Here is a 17,501-nt window from a genome sequence, read left to right on the forward strand (position 1 = left end):
GGGTATTGATTAGCATCAGCTGAATAAGCTTGTTGTTGTTGCTGAGATTTGATATTTGGATTAGGCAACGGTTGAGTAGGCAGTTGTGTTGGCTTAGGAGGTGCAGCTATAGCTGCAGGAGGAGGCATTAAAGTAGGAGGTTGTGGCTGTTGAGCAGGAAGTTGATATCAAGAAGATTGGGATGGCCATGATGGGTTTCCTCTCCATTGAGAGGTAGGTTGCCAATTCCCTTGAAACTGGTTCCCTGGACCCTGAGGTGGATACCAGTTTCCCTGTGGCTGCTGCCACTGGGGGATTTGATTAGCAAATTGCTGTCCTTGGCCTTGTGATCCATACCAATGTGGATAGTTACCAAAATTTTGAGAATACTATGGTTGCCATTGGTTATTTGGTGCACAAGAATTACTACTATAACCAGAAAAGGAAAGTGGATTGGGTGGCATACCTTATCTTTGAAAATTTGGTCTTCTTTGAGTAACATAGAAGACTTGTTCATCCTCACCTTGAATTGGTTTGAAACCAGGTACTTCAACATTTGCAACCATCTTACATCTGCAATCTTTCTTTCGTTGCTTACAATGAGGACAAAATTTTGCAAGACATGCATCAGCTTCCTCATGCTTCTTCTTAGCTACCAATGTATCCAACTGAGTAGCCATATTGTTTATAATGTCCTCCTTGAAATCTTTTAACAGATGGCTAAGTTCCAATCTAGAAACTCCAGTTCCAGATGCTGATGATGGTGCCCCTAGCTTAAATCTCCTATTCTTCTTAGAAGTAGATCTGGAATACTTCTTGCAAATTTGTCCTATTTCAGCCCAAGTAGATTGTGTAATGTCACCTCCTCCCATAAGATCTAAGGAATTGGTGCATTCATCACTGATACCCCTTAAGAATATCAATTTGAGGGAATCTTCATTCAGAGTACTATGCTTGGACTTCTTGACACTGAACAAAATCCTTTCCAGATAATCCTCAAGGCTCTCATCTTCAGTTTGTATCATCCTAAAGATATCATCCCCATGACGATCAGTGCCTCTACAATAATCTTTGTATTTTGCAAGAAACAACCATTTCATCTCATCCCATGTGTTGATTGTGCTACTACCCAAGCTCATAAACCATCTCAAGGATGACTCCTTCAAAGTGGCTAGAAAATTTTTGAGTCTATGGGCATCTGTAGTATAGTCAAAACTCCTACAGAGAACATCAAACTCAAACAGAAATGTATCCGGATCCTCTGTCACCAACCCATAGAATTTAGGAAGTGAAGATGCTGGAATGTTCTTGAGGTTAGCATTATCATGCTGGTCAGAGATGGGAAACTCAAACGTTGGACCAGGTGATGGTGGTGGATTATTCCCAACAGGAGGTGGGTTCCCTTGCATTGGACTTGTGGGGGTTGTTACTATAGGAAATTCTTCTTCTTGTGGACCAAAAAGGAACTGAAGACTACCTTCTGGAAATTCAGACTCGAGGTGATTCAAATTTTGTGGGACTTGATATAGTTCAGCAAAAGGGTTTATATCTGGGAAATTATCTTCTGTATGAGTAGGATGAGTGGGCAGAAATCTACCTCTGGCATCTCTTCTTCTATTATGCATGCAGATTCATGAAATTTCAAACAATTAACTAGAAACTAAAATAATCATAAAAGGTTTTTAGCTTGACACCATCCCCGACAGCGGCACCAAAAATGTCTACCCCAACTATAATGATAATAATAATACCTCTAATTGAAATCTCAATCCGAAGTTTGGACATTCATATGGTAGAGTTTACTATTTTCATAGCTGGTGTTCATTTAGTTGTCTATCCAGGAACGTAAAACTTGAAATGGGTTTGCAATATATATGCACTAAGCTCCTTAAATGATTATTCTGCATTACTGCAATAACTAACATTATGCAGAAAGGAAAGGCATGAATGGAAATCATAAAAGACTACATGAAAGCTTCACAAAACACTGCTGGAATGATCTAATGAAAATAACAGAAATCACACCGTTCTGTCTTGACTGCAGGAACAGTCAGTGAATCTATTTCCAGTGGCTACAGGAACAATCCAGTCATGAACTTCTACTACAACTAAGTAAAAACTAACTTCAATGATCATAAACATAGGATCACTCACCAAGTGGGCCCCCTTGGATGAGTGATATCAAACTTCCAGCAAAATACTTTTAATAGATCAGAACAACATATTCTTTATTCATTTCTTCTTGAAAATGATTACATATTCTAAAAGAGAAAATTTAGAATGCTTGTAAAAACTCTGCTCAATTCCTTTCCATCTTGTCTAACTCTAAGAAAGAAGGAAGAGCTTATTATAAAGAAAAGATCAACTACAAAGGGCAACTCAAGTTACGCCCAGAAGAAGAGGCGGATTATTGTCAGATGAAGGAGATAACCAAGGGCTTGGCTGCAGGAACCGTGGATCCTGAAACCGAACCACAGTCTTTGCACGCCAAAGCGATATTTTGTGAATTCAATATGCACTAGAGTTAAACTCCCATGGTGAAGTACAAATGCTCTGATTATTCCATACATTGCGCTTGCTTGAATCCCCTTTAGTTTGATCTCCAGTTATCTAAACATGATTCTCCAGTCCTTAGGCCCGAAAGAAAATCATCCATCGCAACATCAATTATTATCTGCACTAAAACAAAAACAACATACAAGGACATGCATATATATCTTACTCAATTAGTACATTCATTAACTCACATATGACATTATCCTAAATAATCCGCATATCACAGGGACAAATCATTTGGTTGCACGAATAAATTGGCATGGCTACAGGAATTAACCGACAAAGTTCCAAACATGATTTCTTAAGTTCAGTTTTAAAACATGGATTACATATAGTCAATTCACAATACTTTACTATCACAATGCAACCCAAAAGATGCCAAAAAACGTAAGAGTCATGATAAAAAACATGTCAAAGCATCGACTTATCATGGACAAGCTATGGAATGGTTCTCTGAACTTCCACCTAGAATCAAGACATGGAGTGATCTAGTAGAATCTTTCATAGAACCCTTCTCATACAACATTGAAACAAATGTGTCAGTGACTACTTTGTGCAACACAAAATAGAAAAATGGGGAATCTTTTGCTTCATTCTTACAATGATGGAGAGGTCTTGCTAGTCGATACTCTTGCGATATCCCACAAAAATAGATGGTAGAAATGTTTACTTAGAACTTTAACAAGCACATTGGATATAAACTAAGAAAAGCTTGTTTATCTACTTTCAAAGAGGTCATTAAGAAAGGATTGGCAACTAAGAAAGTCCTTATTGAACAAGGCATCATTAAGATATTCAAAGAGAACAAAGAGGAATCAAATGGGAAAGACAAGCCCCGCTTTTGGAACAAGAATAAGAATACAGTCAATGATGGGGTACTAGATGCAAATGTTGTAAAACCAAAAATGACTTTCCCTGGTGCAAGTTTATCCAATGCGAACAATCAAGTGAACACTCAAAGGCCATCAAAGCCTTGAAGGAAATACACTCCATTGTGAGAGCCAATTGAGACAAGATTCAAGAAATTGGTTGCAAACAAGCTCATAACACTACCAGATAATCCACCTTATTAACCAAAAGTAAAACCTGCATGGTGGAATGATGATGAGTATTGTGAGTATCACAAGAGAAAAGGACACATAACTAACAATTATCACATATTAAAGGATATTATACAAGATGTTATTGATAAGGGTGACATAGAAGTTGATGGTCATACCTCCAATGAGGAACATGCGATGTTTAAGGAGCCATTCCCTAAACATGATAAAGGAAAATCCAAAACAGATAATCAAGCCAACTATGCTAAGATGTCCTATGATTATGATTCAACCGTTAACTAGATCCTAGTGGAGAATTATGTTTCTATCATTATCATAAAGGACGAAACTCCCGAAGGTTCTACCCAAAGGAGTAAAGTCATTTCAAAAGGCATTGGACCATCTTCCTCATCTTCCAAAGACAAAACCACTGAATATGTCATGACAACTTGTCGAGGTAAGGTCACCTTGCAAGGTGTTCCACCCAAGACCACAACCTCATCATGAATAAAAAATGAGTATGACCTTGTATATCCATTAGGGAAGACACCCGCCCTCATTTCGATCCTTAAGCTCTTGCACATATCCCCTTCACATAAGGCCATTCTTGAAAAAGCATTGAGAGAAAACTTCATACCCATTGATCTGAACGTGGACCAGTTTCAAACCATGGTGGGATACCTTTCCACTACACGTTGCCTTACATTCACAGAAGTTGATGATGTCTCCATATGCCAACCACACAATGCACCCCTCTATATTGAGGCCTTTCTCCATAAAAACTATATCAAACGAGTCTTGATAGATGGAGGAGCTTCTGAACATTTGTACATTGAACACTATTAAACAATTAGGATATCCTAAACTAACTATGAAATTAAAGAATAAGATCACCATTAAAGCATATGATGATGAAGAACACTCATCCAGGGGAACAATCACCTTACCACTAAGAATTGGGCCAGTCACGAGGGATGTGGTTTGTCAAGTCCTTAATTTAGATCTCGCATACAATATAATTTTGGGATGGCCGTGGATACATGAAATGAGAGTAGTACCATCAACATATCATCAATGTATCAAATTCCCTTATAATGGAGTTGAAGTAACAATAAGAGGTGATATGAATCCATTCATATATTGCAATAACCTATGACCAAGATCAGAAATAATAATTCCAATCAACACAGAAGCAACTCCATCATCAGCATATGTGGATCCAAAATCACTAAAACCTTCCACATCAAAATAAGGTGATCTTAAAGGAAAATACAAGTATAAAGGCATGGGAGAATATACTTTGAATCAAACCATGTATTTAAGACAAATCATGGATTATCCTAAATATTGTGGATGACCACATCCCTCTAAAAAGGTATCCACCATTACCATAAAATAGGATCCCACTATATTCTACAGATGGGGTAAGATGGAAGAAGAATATCTCTACAAAATGCTTTATAAGGAACTTGAAGAAGAATCTACACAAGATCACATCAAGATACCATGTGAAAAGTATGGCAAGGATTCAAGTTCTTGCAAAAATTTGGATATGATGGTAAAGGCCCTCTTGGGTTACAAAATAAAGGAATTGTTGAACCATTGCAACCAGAGTTAACATTCAAAAATTAATGCTCCAAAGGACTTGGCTTCATACCCCTTAGATTAGACACTCATAATCCTATAGAAGCATTGCATAGAGGAAGTTTCACACAACATATTCTTAGCACAGTCTTTGACAAAACAAGAAATATCAAATTTCATAAATTTCATCATAGAGCGACAAATAAATTTTGCATGGTCATATGCAGATATGCCTGGATTGGACCCTGATCTAGTAATGCATCATTTGACAGTTACTGAAGCAGTCACCGGTGAGGAGGGACCTCAAAGAGATCAATCTGGACCGGTCAACAAGAGTAACACAATAAAAACACAAATATATGATGGAGGCAATGCAAAATAGATTGTTTTATTTCATGAAAATCGATTACAACCAACCAGTAACAACCGGGTTAGAGCATAAATGGCTCACAGGCCTGGTAGAACATAAAAAATAGGTCACAACCAGGACGTTGAATCTTAAGATATATCTTCAATGCATAGTCTTGCTGCTTTTTTCTTCTATTGATTATATTTTAATGTGTAATTACAATTATATATATGTTCTAAAGGATCCAGTTGGCCCAAAAGGGATCAAAACTTGAAGAACAAGACCTAACGTGTAAAATAAACAAGGTCGGCCTCCGCCAAGAGATTCCTCCAGAAAATCCAAAGGATGAAATGTAGATCATGGGAAAAGGTCAGCCACACATCGAGGAACATTGGAATCAATGCCAAAGGCTCTACAAGCTTCGGAAGGGGTTCCGATAGATCACCAAAATAGGTCCAGGCAACCAGTAACAAGAAATGTCAACCGGTAACAAGAAACTAACAAGGAAACCGATAGCAATATCTTGCCAAAAAATGATCCAAATACGATGCGGTCAGGAACTAAAAAAGATGATCAAGTCTTCAAGTAGAATCCAACTCCACAAGATCCGGTGAGCCAAAACTAGGACATGTAGAAAGAAAAGTTGAAACTGCAAACAAAAAAGAAAACAAAAAGAAAATGTTTTTGATTGATGCAAGATTGCTATGAATTGGGGATGATCCTGCATCAGATATCCGGGGTTATTGAAAAAGCGAGCCTCTCACTTTGCTAGGGTCAGAGGAAAACCAAGGCATTCTACCTCTTCTTGAGAAATCCAAGATGAATCTTCAACTGGTCTGTCCTTCCACTTCACAAGATACTCCTTATACTGACTGCTCCGGGTACTACGCCCAATCCTACTGTCCAATTTTTTTTCAATCTGATCCAGCTCCTTCCAGGGCAACTGTTTCTCCAAGTCTGCAATACTGTCGTCACTAAATTCTTGCTCATGATACTCATGAATATCTGCAATGTTAAACATCGGTGAAACACTCACACTATCTGGTAACTCTACTTCATATGCATTTCTAGAATTGAACTTCCTCAAAATCCTGTAAGAACCAAACTTCTTCATCTGCAACTTGTTATAAGTTTCAACCAGGAATCTCTCTTTTCTTAGATATACCATCAGTTCATCTCCAAATTCAAATTCCTTATGTCTTCTCTTCTCATCTGCCTTCTCCTTATACTTGTTGTTCATGTCTTCCAAATGCTGCTTAACCTGAATATGCAATGCTTCCATGTGATCTGCAAAATCTTCTGCTTCTAAAATTCTCCGGTCTTCATTGCTAATATCTCTCAATTCTGATATACCTCTAAGATGCTCTCCGGTAACAATCTCAAAAGGTGTTCTTCCGATACTCCTATTCACTGAATTTTTGTAGGCAAACTCTGCTTGTGCAAGGATCAAATCCCAACTTCCAGTTTTATCTCCAACTAAACATCTCAACAAATTTCCCAAACTCTGGTTAACTACTTCTAACTGTCCATCAGTCTATGGATGAAAAGTAGAACTGAACTTCAAATTTGTCTTCATCTTCTTCCAAAATGTTCTCGAAAAATAGCCAACAAACTTAGTGTCTCTATCTGAAACCATGCTCTTAGGTAATCCATGCAATCTCACTACTTCCTTGAAAAATAGGTCTTCTATATGCAATGCATCTAATGTCTTCTTACCAGGTATGAAATGAGCCACCTTCGAGAATCTATCCACAACCACAAATATAGAATCATTCCCTCTTGGTGTTTTAGGCAATCCAAGTACAAAATCCATGTTTATATCCTCCCAAAGTCTTACCAGTACTGTCAAAGGTTTATACAATCCCACATTCTGACTACTACCCTATGCAAGTTGACAAACTCTATAACTCTGCACATATATCTTAACATCCTTATGAATCTGGGGCCAAAAGTATTGCTCACTCACCAATGCTACTATTTTGTTAATACCAAAATGTCCAGCCAAACCTCCACTATGTTTCTCCTTTATCAGATTCTCCCTCATAAAAGTCTTAGGTATGCACAACTAAACTCCTCTAAATAACATCCCATCCTATATGAAGTAATCCAACCACTTGCTTCTATCCACCATAACTGGTTCTCTACATGCTTTCCAAGGTTCTACAAAATCCGAGTCATCATCATACAAGGTCTTCAAATCTTCAAATCCTAATACTGTCACTCTCATCTCTATCAGCAGATTCCTTCTCCTACTCAATGCATCAACAACTTTGTTAGATTTACCACTTCTATGCTTCAACATAAAGGTGTAACTCTGCAAGAATTATACCCATCTCATATGTTTTTGATTCAACTTACTTTGACTATTCAAATACTGCAAAGCTTGATGATCTGTATACAACACAAACTCCTTAGGAAACAAGTAATGTCTTCACTTCTTCAAGGCTTGAACTATGACATAAAACTCCTAATCATACACTAAATATCTCCTCTAGGCATCATTCAACTTCTCATTGAAATAAGCTACTGCTCTCCCTTCCTGACTCAAGACTGCTCCTATTGTTGTTCCTTTAGCATCACAATCAACTTGAAATACTTTGTTGAAATTCGGTAAAGCCAACACAGGTTTCTCAACCACTTTCTGCTTCAATAGTTCAAAATTTTTTCTTGCTTCAGTGGTCCACTTGAATTCCTTCTAATCTCCTCTCACGGTCTCAGTCATAGGGTTACAAATTAAATTGAAATTTCTGATAAACTTTTGGTAAAAACTAGCCAATCCATGAAATGATCTTACCTCTCCAATGCTTTCCAGTGTAGGCCACTCAACAATGGATTTCACTTTCTCAGGGTCCATCTTCAAACCATCCTCATATATCAAAAATCCCAAATAGAATAACTCATCCTTCATGAAGGTACACTTCTCAATATTTATCAACAACTTCTCTTCTCTCAATCTTTACAAAACTTGTCTTAACTACAACAAATGTTCTTCTTTTGTCTTACTAAAAATCAGAATGTCATCCAAATACACAATAACAAACATACCTAATAATTTCTTCAATACCTCATTCATTAGCCCCATGAAAGTAGTCGGTGCATTAGTTAACTCAAAGGCATCACCAACCATTCATACAATCCTTCATTTGTCTTAAATGTTGTCTTCCACTCATCTCCTTCTCTGATCCTGATCTGATGATATCTACTCTTCAAATATATCTTTCTAAAGTATTTCACTCCACTCAAGCAGTCCATTATGTCATCCATCCTAGGAAAAGAAAACCAGTATTTCACTGTGATCTTGTTTATTGCTCTGGAATCAATACATATTCTCCACTCTCCATTGTTCTTAGGTGTTAATATTGCTGGTATTGCACAAGGGCTTAGACTTTCCCTGATCAAACCTTTCTTCAACAACTCCTACATGTGTCTATTTAGTTTTTCATTCTCTATTGGTGTCAACTGATGTGCAGCTTTGTTAGGCAAACTAGCTCCGAAACCAAGTCCATGCAATGACTAGTACTTCTCACAGGTGGCAATCCATCAGGTACATTCTCTGAAATGACGTCTTCATATTCTGTCAGCAAATCTTTTATCTCTTCCGGTTGTTCTCCTTCCAGTTCCAGTTTTTCAGTCTTCTTAGGAATTAAGGCAAAACACACATTCTCATCTCTTAATTTATCTAGGAATTTCCTTCCATCTACCAAACAGATTCTAACATTCGTACAAACTTTGTTCTTCAAAGGTTCCTCCAAAGGCAACAAGTTTTGCTTCATACCATTGGCCACAATAGTGTATGTATTCTTCCTCCCATCATGTACTGCCTGTCTATCAAACTGCCAAGGTCAACCCAACAAAAGATGACAAATATCCATAGGCATAATATCACACAAGACTTCATCATGATAATTCCCAATTTTTAATTTCACCAAACATTGTTCACTTACTAACAACTTATGTTCATCCCGAATCCATGCTATCTGATAAGGCTTAGGGTGTTTTAGTCTCTCCAAATTCAACTTATTTACCATTTATTCTGAAACAAGATTATTGAACTACCACTATCAATAAAAATTTTACATCACTTACTGGATACCTTACATCTAGTCTTGAATAGATTCTTCCTTTGCAAAGGCTCTTCATCTCCTCTGGCCTCATAATCAACAATTCTCCATCTTTTGGTTTGTTGTCTGATCCGGTGGGGTTTTCTTCCACCACTATTTCTCTTCCGATATTCTCTGTCTTCTTACACTTGAATGTAAGATGTCCTTCTCCTCCACACTTATAGAAAGTTCCTCTAAATTTTCTCTTGTCTTGTCTTCCAAATTTGTCATTCCGGTAGCCATTTGGTTCTCTTCTCTGATAGAAATTTCTATCATCCTTCCAGTATGAATTATCTTCTTTGTTCACTTCCTTGTCCTTGTTCTGATCTGTATTGGTTCCTATACCTCCGATATATCCTCTTCCTTCTTGAAATCTTCCTTCGGTAAATCTTCCACCTCTGGCTCTCTACCTCTGCTCATGTCTTTTGTTTAACTTCTCTTCTGCCTTTAGGGAATACTGGTAAGCCTCTTCAACACTCTCCAATATGATCAAACTGAGTTCATCTTGCATAGACATCCACAATCCATTCAAATATCCTACAACTTGTTCAACTTCATCATCAACATGTCTGGATCTGATATTCAACTTATAAAATGCTTTAGTGTACTCCTTCACACTAGATTCCTTCTGCCTCAAATTTTGCAACTTTCGGAATAGATTCACTTGATAATCAGATTGTATAAACTTTGATTTCAACTTAGCAATCATCTGATTCCATGTCTTAATCTTCTCTTTTCCTCTTCTTTGTCTATCAACTTGCAAATGCTTCCACCAAAGAGACGCATGACCTTTCAACCGAGTACAAGCATATTTCACCTTCCTCTCTTCTACAGTGTTTTCAAAATTAAAATACTTCTCCATTTCTGAGATCCAATCCATCAATTCATTTGAATCTAACTTCCCATAATATTCCAATGGGGTAAAATGAGGTTTAGTATTCGCCCTACTCAAAACTCTTAAAAAAATTTCCTCATTCAGATCAACCGTCGATGGGTTTGCTTGTTCTTCCGAGGCTTCTTCACCTTCATCTTCACTTACATCTTTGATATGTTGGCCTCTTCTCTAGGCTGTCTCCACGACTTCCAACAAGGATGCTATACGTCGCAACATCTCCATCATAACAGGGTCTACATTCCCACACGCTCCACCATTCCTAGCTCCTCTTCGCGCCATTGTTCACATCGATCCTCTGTAGCTGTAGGTCGGATACACAATCTACCTCCCTACAACAAAATTTTAGGATACGCAACCTCTGGAATGAAACTTCGCTCTGATACCACTTGAAGCAGTCACCGGTGAGGAGGGACCTCAAAGAGATCAATCTAGACCGGTCAACAAGAGTAACACAATGGAAAAACAAAGATATGATGAAGGCAATGCATAACAGATTGTTTTATTTCATGAAAATCAATTACAACCAACCGATAACAATCGAGTTACAACATAACCAATTCACAGGCCTGGTAGAACATACAAAATAGGTCACAACCGGGAGCTTAAATCTTAAGATCTATCTTCTACACACAGTCTCACTACTTGATTCTTCTATCGATTACATTCTAATGCACAATTACAATTATATATACGATCCAAATGATCTAGTCAACCCAAAAGGGATCAAAACCCGAAGAACAAGACCTAACGTGTAAAATAAACAAGGTCAGCCTCCGGTAAGAGATTCCTTTAGAAAATCTATAGGATGAAACGTAGATCGCTGGAAAAGGTTGGCCACACACCAAGGAACATTAGAATTAACGCCCAAGACTCTGCAAGCTTCAAAAGGGGTTTCAGTAGATCACTAGAATAGGTCCAGGCAACCAGTAACGCGAACTGTGAATTGATAACAGAAAATTGACAAGGAAAATGATAGCGATATCTTGCCAAAAAATTATCCAAAGATGATGCGATCAGGGACTAAGAAAGATGATCAAGTCTTCAAGTGGAATCCAACTCCACAACATCCGGTGAGCCAAAACCGGGACACACAGAAAGAAAGCTAAAACTACAAACACAAAACAAAACAAAAACAAAATATTTTTGGTTGATGCAAGATTGCTATGAACCAAGGATGCTCTTGCATCAGTTAGTCCAGGAGCTAAACCTGTAAAACAAAAATTGAGAAAGATGCATTCACAAGTGGCACTATTGGTCAAGGTGGAACTGGAAAAATTATTGGATGTTGGATTCATTAGACCAATCAACTACCTTGAGTGGATCTCTAACTTGGTACCTATCAGTAAACCAGATCGCAGTATCATAATATGTTCAGATTTCAAAGACATTAATAAAGCTTGTCCTAAAGATGATTTCCCGTTGCCAAACATTGATTTGATAGTGGATCTTACAGCTGGTCATGTAATGTTATCGTTGATGGATGGATTCTCTGGGTACAACCAAATAAAAATAGCACCTAAAGACCAACATAAAACAACATTTACTTGTCCTTGGGGTACTTTATGATGGAATGCTATGCCCTTTAGATTAAAGAATGGGGGTCCTACATATCAAAGAGTAATGAGGACAATCTTTCATGGTCTCATGCCCATCACAGTGGAAGATTATGTTGATGATCTCCTAGGAAAGTCAATAACAAGAGAAACACATCTGGATATCCTATTAGTGGTTTTTGAACATTTGGAAAAATACAAAGTCAAGCTAAATCCTAAGAAATGTGTCTTTGGGGTGACCTTCGGGAAGCTCCTAGGATACATTGCCTCGCAATGAGGACTTGAAGTAGATCCAGCCAAAGTTAGAGCTATATTAGAGATGCCAACACCAAAGAATATTAGTCAACTTCGGTCTCTACAAGGAAGACTTCAATCGATACGTAGATTCATTGCACAACTTGCAGATAAATGTTATCCTTTTTTAGCATCTCCTTCATAAGAATATCAATTTCAAATGGGATGATAAGTGTCAACAGGATTTCCCCATTCTCAAAGATTATCTTCTGAATCCACCAGTATTGATGCCATATATACTAGGAAAACCCCTACTACTTTACATATCAGCTATGCAAATAACACTAGGGGCACTCTTGGCGCAACAAGACAATGAAGGTAAGGAAAGGGAAGTATACTATATCAGTCACACATTGGTTGGCTATGAGCTTAACTACACTGCGATTGAGCGTGCATGTCTTGTTGTGGTTTTTGCCTCGTAGAAATTATATTATATGCTAACTCATAAAACAAAGCTCGTTGCAAGGATAGATCCACTCAAATATCTTCTTAATAAGCCAATAATCATTGGCAGATTAGCTAAATGGGTTATGATTCTGAGCGAGTTCAACATCGAATATGTAGATAGAAAATTGATTAAAGGACAAGCTATTGCAGATCAACTAGCAGATGCACCTATGATTGATGACATCCCTATTGTCTTAGAATTCCCAGATGAATCTATTCTTATAGTGACAAATTCAAAGCCTTGGCAATTATATTTTTATGGTCCATATACGTAGCATGGCGTAGGAGCTGACATCCTCTTCATCACACCTCAAGGGGATTCCATTCCTAAGTCATATCGATTGTCATTCCCTTGCACTAATAACATAGTAGAATATGAAGCATTAACAATAGGATTGCGAATTGCAGCTTAGTGGAAGATCCATGAACTTCATGTTTTTGGGACTCTCAACTTATAATTCATCAAGCGAATGATGATTAGAAAACTAAAGATGAAAAGTTAATGCCTTACAAGAAAATGGTGGACGATTTCAAGCAATAATTCACACAGATAATATTTGAACATATTCCAAGGGACAATAACCAAGCTGCAGATGCCATGGCTACCATTGCTTCATTGATTGATATGCCTCAAAATGAGAGCCGCTATGAGTTCTTGGTGGATAATATTTTGGCTCCCTCATCTGAAATTACTCCTGCTGAGATGATATGTGTTGTTGGTCCCGATTCTCCTTGGTACGGTTCCATTTTCACTTACATCCACGACAATATCCTTCCACCTAACCTTTCTAAACAATCAACGACGTACCTTCATTCATCAATCCTCCTGATATGTCATCTTAGTCGATACCCTTTATTGTCGGGGTCTAGAAGGTACTCTTCTTAGATGCATAGAAAGTGATGATGCTCAAATTGCATTATGTGAGGTTCATGAAGGTATATGTGGTTCTCACTCTAGTGGTCCAACCTTAAACAAGAAATTGATGAGGACTGGATACTACTGGCCTACTATGGAAAAAGACTCACATCAGTTGATTGGAAAATGTAAGCAATGTCAGATTCATGGAGACCTTATTCATGCACCAGCCCAAAAACTTCAGCCAATTGGTACTCCATGGACCTTTTGCTAGTGGGGACTCAACCTCTTAGGTAAGATTCACTCGCCTTCTTCCAATGGCCATAAATTCATTATCACAACCACAAAATATTTTACAAAATGGATTGAAGTCGTTCCTCTCACCCAAGTCACCAAAAAGAAGATAGCAACTTTTATCCTTAATTATATCATTTGTCGCTACGATGTTCTCCTTTCCATTGTCACGGATAATGGACACCCTTCCAAGAACCAGGATGTTCATGAAATTTATGATTGTTTCCATATCCATGATTGCTTTTCCACCCCATACTACCCCCAAGGTAATGGTCAAGTTGAGGCATCTAATAAAACTATCCTCAAAATCCTTAAAAAGATATTCGAGGACACTGGTTGTAATTTGCATGTCCAACTCAACCCTGCACTTTGGGCCTACCGCACAAGTGTTCACACACCTATTAGAGCTACACCTTATTCACTTGTCTATGGTGTCAAAGCTATCTTTCCTATTGAGGTCGAGTTACCATCCTTGAGAGTCTCTTTGCACAATATAATTAATGATGAAGATAATAGGGTCTCCCGCTTACAAGATCTAGAATTATTGGATGAGCATAGACAAACTTATTTTAATCATCTCAAAGCATATAAACAAAGAATGAGTCATAGCTACAATCATAAGTTAAATCCTCGCACATTTTAGGTGGGTGACTTAGTTCTTAGAGAAAAACCTAAAAATCAGCAAGACAAAGAGAAGAAGGGCAAGTTTGAACCAAATTGGTTTGGTCCTTATGTCATAATAGCAGTCTATAGATCAAGTGCATATCATTTCTCACTAGATGGAGAACCTTTGGAGGATCCTATCAACAACATGCACCTTCGTACCAACGGTGAAAACCACTCTGGTGGCACCCTAGGCAAGTACCATGGTGAAAAGCGGGTTACTGACGCCATGTGTAGAGACATTGCTCCTCCCTCCTTCAAGATTTAATCTCATCCTTTCACGTTGCACACACTCACAGCCTACTCCTCCATAATAAAATTACCCATTCCCATCATGGCTTGTTATTGATCTACCTAATATTGGTTAACCATTCATAATAAAACTCCCTTTTCACCCTTTCCTTCCATAGTAAATTAGGTCCAATCTGTAATTGGGGCAAAATCCTAAATCTAGTGATGGAAGTGGTACCCTGAGCATCACATGTTTTGAGGAGTATCATCTTTTTGTTTCCTCCTTTTCGCGCACAATTCACAATAAAAGGTCACTTGCATTGCCAATCCGCAACAAAGTTTCGTTCTTCTTCACAATACTGTATCAATTTCATGGATTCAGTCAGTTTCAGATGAGACACAAGCAACAATGGGCTTTCAACAAATCAAAATTTTCAGCACTTTGGCAACAACATGGTTTTCAACATAATCTATCATTTAATAGGATAACAACATTGTGACCAAATCAAACATGTTAACATATGTGGCAAGAAACACAAATAATTTGAGAATTTCATTGTGTGTTGGTGTCAAGTCTTGGTTTTCTTTTGATTTCATTTTTTCAAGGTGACATGTCTTTTAGCTTTTCCAGGATGTCTTTGACTAGAGATTCTATCTCTAGGATGTCTTTAACTAGAAAGTCGAGGATGGGATATGTTCACCTATTTTTGCTGTTTGTGGATTGTCTCTTAGTAATTCTATGACTTATTTAAGGATATGAGGACATTGTGAGTCTAGTGTGAATTGGGGCATTCCTTGTTTGTGACTGTTTGATCTCCATGCAAATGGTTACAATGATTTTCCGGGTCAAACCTATACCTAGATGGTCATAACCTATTTGACATAATAAAGCTCAATGATGATAATATCACAAGAATCTCTTTCACTTCCATATCTTTTATCTTTCATCCCCTTTTTTTGTTGTCCCTTCTTGAGTCTGCGTAGCCTGTTATCACATGACTGACTATAATGACACATCAAAAAGATCTGAATTTTATATAGCTTTCACCTGCATCAATACATGTTATCAAATCATGCACATGCATTTAGAAATCATGATAGCGTCACATCCTACATATATCACTGATTAGCATTTGCATTCTCATATAAATTTTAAAAGACAAAAATATATACATCATGCATCTCATCATCTACATAACATATAAAGCATGTGTTTAGGTGCATTTTCACATAGCATATATATAAATCCAGAAAAGAACAAATATATTCCATTCCATCATGTACATATCCATCGCATTAAGCATCATAAGCATCATCACATCATAATAAACATGTAAAATCATGGCATTGCATCACATAATTATAAAGCATATAGAACATCACATGGTAACACATGCATATACCTGCCACAAGGATGGATCATCTCATATATATATCAAAAAATAATAAGTGTCATGATACAATGATGTTAAAATCTCATATGGCTACAAAATCACCTGAAGGTGTCTACATCATCATACAAAAACTGATACAAAATGGGATCCTTGAGAGCTATGTTGAAGACCCTCCCTCAGAGTCGGCAGGCCTCGGTGGAATCTGAGCACTCAAAGTACCCTCCCTTGGATCACCTTGTATGTCCCCTCCTCCCCCTGGTGGTGCGGGTAGACCCATGAATCCACCACTAGATGTTGGTCTCTTGTCTTGGTCAGTAGTCATAGAGCGTGATGCTCTTCTATAAATTCCCACCCTCAACTCTCGAGGTACGACTATATAATAGAGGTTCCTCCAGTAGGCTATCTCATCACCTGCTTGGAGGCAATAAGAAAACCCTGACACTCTATCACCTATAGCTATAGATTTGGCAACCTGTATGGTTTGCTTAGCGGTCGTATATCTCTAAATGTCCTCGTCCCTCTCTTGCTGCATATCTACTAGCTGTCGCGTCAACCGAGTCACATCCCTCTTGAGATCCTTGATCTAATCAACCTGACCTTGTGTGAGCTCTCCCAGCATGAGTATCTCATCCACCTCCTCCTCTCCCCCTTGTGCACCCTCCTCCTGCCTACCTTGTTGTACTTGTACCTGGGCTGGTACCTGCCCCTGCCTCTATCCCTGTCTGTGTACCTGGGCTGGAACTTGTATTTCCTATCCCCCTCTGCCCCTGTGAGGTCTTGTTGGTTTTCCTCCTTGCCTTGCCTCTCCACCTCCCTCAGCACCCTTTGCCCTCCCTCCATCCCTAGGTCCACCTCTCCCTCTCACCATCCTCCTAGCTCCCCCTCTCCTCTGCATCCTTCGACAACCTCCACCTCCATCCTCGTCATCATCCTCCTCCTCCACTGGAGGAATGGGCTCTTTTGGAACTATTAGTCTAGGAAATGGATGAACTACAAAATAGGTCGCATACTCATCGTTCATACCCGCATCAATAAAATCTGCCAATAGATCCCATGACATCGGTACCATCTGCTCAAATTATGTAATTGCTACATCATATGACAAAATTGGTCATGACAAAATGGGTCCCCAACGACTCTCCTCCCTAACTGTCCGAGCAAACTCACTTAAACCTTGTAGCATCCTCTGCTGATGACCAAATTACCTACATACCCTATCAATCAAATGCCTATCCAAAATATATGGAGTCCGCCCAATCAGATATC

Source organism: Cryptomeria japonica, chromosome 3 (assembly GCF_030272615.1).
Source record: "Cryptomeria japonica chromosome 3, Sugi_1.0, whole genome shotgun sequence".
NCBI classification, from domain to species: domain Eukaryota; kingdom Viridiplantae; phylum Streptophyta; class Pinopsida; order Cupressales; family Cupressaceae; genus Cryptomeria; species Cryptomeria japonica.